Raw genomic sequence first — 5,000 nt, 5'->3', positions numbered from 1 at the left:
CCTCGTTCAAGGCAAAATATTCTTTTAAATTTTCAGCTCAAGAATGAGGCATCAAGGGCTAATTTGAATAAAAACAAAATAATATTCAAATGACGGCCATTTTGGAATAAGGTCTATGGCGGCGCACAACCTAGCGAACAGGAAGTCACAGCTTTCTAAGCTGTTAGGTGATTATCAATCCTCATTGGCTAATTAGATTGAACTTACGGTTACGCAGGAGTGACAAATTTGCATAAAGATCCCCACCAAAACTCGTGGATATATCCACGAGTAAAAATGATTGGGGTTTTTGAAAACTGTTCAGTCTAACAATATTTCAAAGTTGAACTCTGTTGTGTATGCTCGACTGACAATTTTTCGCCCCAAACCTTTGTTTTGTGCTGTTTAAAAGTAATTTCTGAGTTAACATAAGTTGTATAGCAAGAAGGGGAGAGAAAATAGTAAAACGACACAAAATGATCTGCACTCGTCTGCTGTGACACAGCCCTATGAAAACCCTAGTGGTGCCATGGGCCACTCAGAGTGACTGAACAGAGCCAAGGCCACTACAAGTGGCTTTCTGTTATAACTACAATTCTAATTGGTTATGCTACCAAAAAGATTCCCTCAAAACAAATCAAAATAGCGATGTGTATTTAGAGGAAGAGGAATTGAGGTCAGAGAAAAGTGAGTAAGAAGACAAGCAAACGGTGGGCCTTTGTGTCAAACTTATCCCCTGGAGGATTCGTGTCCTGGAGATAATGTGAACTTCACAGTTGAAAACATGCCACCTCCGACTTCAACCGCTCTAGTACATTGTATATTTCATGCCATTCTTCACTGGAGAGATACTGGCTAAATTGTGTGGGGAACAAAGCATATGCAGAAAATTTATTTGCCACGAGTGAAGAGACAACTTGTCACCTCACTGTCGGCCAAGATGACTGAGAAGGACCAACTTAGATGTGTTGCAGTTGAAGACATTTCTTGGACTGATAGTATTGGGCCTGATCAAGAAAAAAAGATGTCCAGATATACCTGTACTGGTCAACAAAGTTTTCTTGTCTGTCTACTTCATTTTTCCCCAACAGTAATATCACTACAATTTCTACACTGCAATGACAACACAGCCAAGGACTCACCTAAGTAAGATCCTTTGCGCGAGTTTAGGCTGCCATTGGATCCACTTAACACCATGTGCAAACAATATTATACTCCTGACCAAAAAATATAATAATATAGGTACATGTAATATATAATAGTATAAATTACATAATAAATAATATAATATAATATAATATAATTATATAATTATAACATATAATATATATAATAAATAATATAAATAATAATATTATAATATGATAAAAAAGATATGAAGTTCCTGGGAAATAGATGTGAAATAATTCAGTACATTCTAAATAAACACCATCACAAATGAATTGTCACAAAATCTGATACTGGATTCCCCATGCATACAAACATGTACTGTGGAAAGAGGAGTGCTGCTCCACCATTAGAGTTTTGCCACTCATATGATGTTATACTGGATTGCTTACCCAGGCAGCAGTACTCCACAAGGGCTACTTCTTATTTGTGGACAACTTCTATACCAGCCCCACCCTCACACAGAACATGTTAACCAAGAATACCCTACTTACAAGAACTTTCCTCTCAAACCTAAGGGGAGTTCCTGGGATTTTGAAGAGAGCAAAGTTGAAAGAAAAGGAATGTCATTATTTTAGGAAAGGTTCCATACTCTGTCATGGAAGGAAAAGGAAGCACAGCAAAGCCCATACCTCATTTTCAGCACTAGTACCCCAGCTGAAATGATGCAACATCAATGGCGAGATGGTACAGTCAAAGAACTACCTCAGTCACCCTGTGTCTATATCCTGTATGAAAAGAGCACAGTGCCTGGCAGAAAGCCAATGTGGAAAGAAGCTGAATGAAGGAAGAGGAGCTATTCCAATTCATCCACAAGAGCACAGAATTGAAAGAGTTCTGCAGGGCAAAGCACAAGACTGTTGTTGCTTGCTCCAACAGGAGTGTTCCTGGTCACAATAGGGCCAAGACAGTGCGTGGGTTGCCTGGTTGAAGTACACTTGGATTGCTTTAAGTCCCTGGACCACACAACTAAAAAAATAACAGTTTTAGACTGTGCATCCTGTCAGTAAAACAAATGATAGAGACAGTTGTATTTGTTGTCGTTTAATCTTTGTCTTAGTAGTAATTTTTCCAACCAGTTTATCTTCTTCAAACCACGTCAATTTCTTGTATCCAGTTCAAATTATGTCAAACCAGTTTATTTTTCTCCAAAAACTGTCTGAAAACGGATTTCATCTTTTGGGGTGTGGTTGAAAAAATACCGGGTTCTGAAAAGAATGGAACATGGAACAAACTTTCCTTCCCTCCCCTCCCGTCCTCTATCCCCCCCCCCCCCCAAATTGAAGAAAAAAGTGTACAAAGTGACAGTAAGTACTTGACTCATAAGTTAATCCGTATTTTATTGTAAAATAACCTTTCTCAGACGATCACAATTTCATGGAAAACTTAAATTGACGTTTTAGAGGCTTAAACACAACCAAAGGCTTGCTGCATGTGTGTTTGAAATTTCGCTAGACTCACAACCACCTTAAAGTTCCTTAAACCAAGTTCTGTAACAATTTCATATTTATTTGGATGAAGAGAAAATCAACAGACTGTGAGTGTCTGAGAGGCAAGTTTAAGTGTAGTCACGCTGCCGCTTTGTTTATTCATGGCTGTTACACACTGACAGTAGAGCAGACATTGAAGGTAAGTGGAGACAGCGTAAAGCCACAAACATGTTGCTGCCATCGGTTCAAGCAATGTTTTCTCCAGCAAAACCTGGATACAGCAAATGACGTAATGCCAGTTCTGGCTGTTTTTCAAGTCAGTGGTCTTTCCCCCTAAAATGTACACGTGCGCATCGCGTTCTCGGCAAGAAAAGCTTTCATTTGATTCAAAGCATGTAGAAATAGGTAAAAAGCTGCAGTTTTTTGGATTTTTTTCAGCTGGAATGTTGTTAAACTTTAAAAATGGCGACACGAAACCAAAGGGAAAGGAGAGCGCCTGAAAGATATGGAGTTATTTCGCTTGGAATACCGTTCGGCCTGGGAAAACTCCGACCTAGAATTGGAAGAAGAAGAAATTGAGCAGGCTGGCGAGTTAGGATCGCCAACAAATCCCTTGTATTCTTCGAGTGAAGACGAAGTTGAGGAACCTCAAAGAAAAAGAAGGAGAAGGGGAAGAGAAAGAACTGAATCTTCAAGTGTTTGTGAACATTTGAATTCATCAGAGAGCGATGGAAATGACACTGACTGTTCTTCAAATTTGTTTGCGGAAGACAGTAACGATGAAGACTTTGAGAGCTTTCGAAATCGTACATTTCAGTGGAGAGAACCTGTTGGAGAAATAAATCCCCAACCAGCATGTGTTCAAGCGACAGGCGCAAAAACAGAACTGCCAGAGGATGCATCATTAATCCCCTTGAATCACGATTTACTGAGGCACTTCCCACAACATGTACCCTATAATGAAAAAGGACGGCCTAAGGAGCGAGTGTGTGCAGTGTGCAAAGCTGCTGGGCGGGTCAAGCAATGCTCATTTATGTGCTTGGATTGTAATGTGGGACTTTGTGTGGCCCCATGCTTCAGCGATTATCACACAAGATAAAACTGGAACATTTTGCTTGAGTTTATCTGTAAATGACAATTGCTAGTTCACTTAGTAACAGTCCACGAGTCAGTGAAAATTTGCATATCTTTTAAGCCTACTTCCTAGAATAAAATGATACACAGGAATCAGTTCTTGTTAAATTTATTGGTTCTAAAGCTTGTTAATATGCTGTAGATTGTAAAATCTGTTAGTAGCCCATTGAATAATCCTGTAATTGTAAGACAACAAGTTAGTTTTTCATAATTTTAGTTATATATGAATAGGTTCTGAATTTTTTAATGATTAACTAATGTATTAAATATTAATTTTCTCATTGTCAAAAGGTGGAAAATTTTTCAAGCTTTAAGAAAATGCATAGGTCTTAGAAGTTTTCTTGAAAGCTTGCAAGAAACAAAGAGCTTTTCTATAGCAATGTCAAAACGCAAACAAAATCTTGAGAAAAACTCAGAAAGAAAAGGGTTAACAGACCCAACTCGTGAAGAACGTGAACTTTTCCAAAGACTGAAAAACTATGGTAAATTTACTGGACTACTGGCTCATGAACCCTGAAGCTCCAACTCAGTCCAACTCCCTTCCAGTGGCTACAGTGGAAGATGTAATATCCCAAGACGAATTTCTGCAGTTGCAAGGCCTTGAGGCCCAACATCAGCATTTGCTGGAGAAAGTCCGTGTGGATTGGAAAACTATCAAAGTATGCCGCCATACTGCTGGACAAAGGGACAATCCTTCTTAGCAAGGAAACCATTAAGGACAGTAACTTTCGCCTTCAAAAGAACTTAGAAGGATGGGGAAATTGTTTTGAAACATGACCACGTTTACTGGAACCAAGTTCAAGACCACATGTTTCTTACCAAAAGAAAGAAACGTTACTTCGTTGTTTGGACAACAAAGGATTTTGTTGTTCTAGAAATTGAGCGGGATGATTCTTGGGAGATTAAAATCCAAGAACTGAAAGAAGTTTATGTGAAACACCTTTTCCCAAAAATTATCCCCAGCGCTAACCATCGCCTCTTCGAGACAAGGATGCCACTAACCCTTCAGATTAACATTCAATGGTTTAAAACTCCACTTTTTCTCCTAAATTAAGTAAATTTCATTTCTTTTGAACGAGAGAGAGCTGTCTGCTTTAAGTGAGCTTCAAATATCCATGAAACAACAACAGAATTGCCCTGTATAGTAGTAATTCTATAAAATTTGAAAATCATAGAACATAAATTCTGTAGGAGCATAAGCACATTGGCCAGTGGGAAAGAAAAAGCAGATACATGTACCTGGGCTTCACAGTGCCAAAAATTAGCATAAACTAAAGCTTAAGTTTAAAG

The sequence above is a fragment of the Montipora foliosa genome, chromosome 3 (genome assembly GCF_036669935.1).
Source record: "Montipora foliosa isolate CH-2021 chromosome 3, ASM3666993v2, whole genome shotgun sequence".
NCBI classification, from domain to species: Eukaryota; Metazoa; Cnidaria; class Anthozoa; order Scleractinia; family Acroporidae; genus Montipora; species Montipora foliosa.
The sequence above is the reverse complement of the archived record's forward strand: the minus strand, read 5'-3'. Positions refer to the sequence as shown.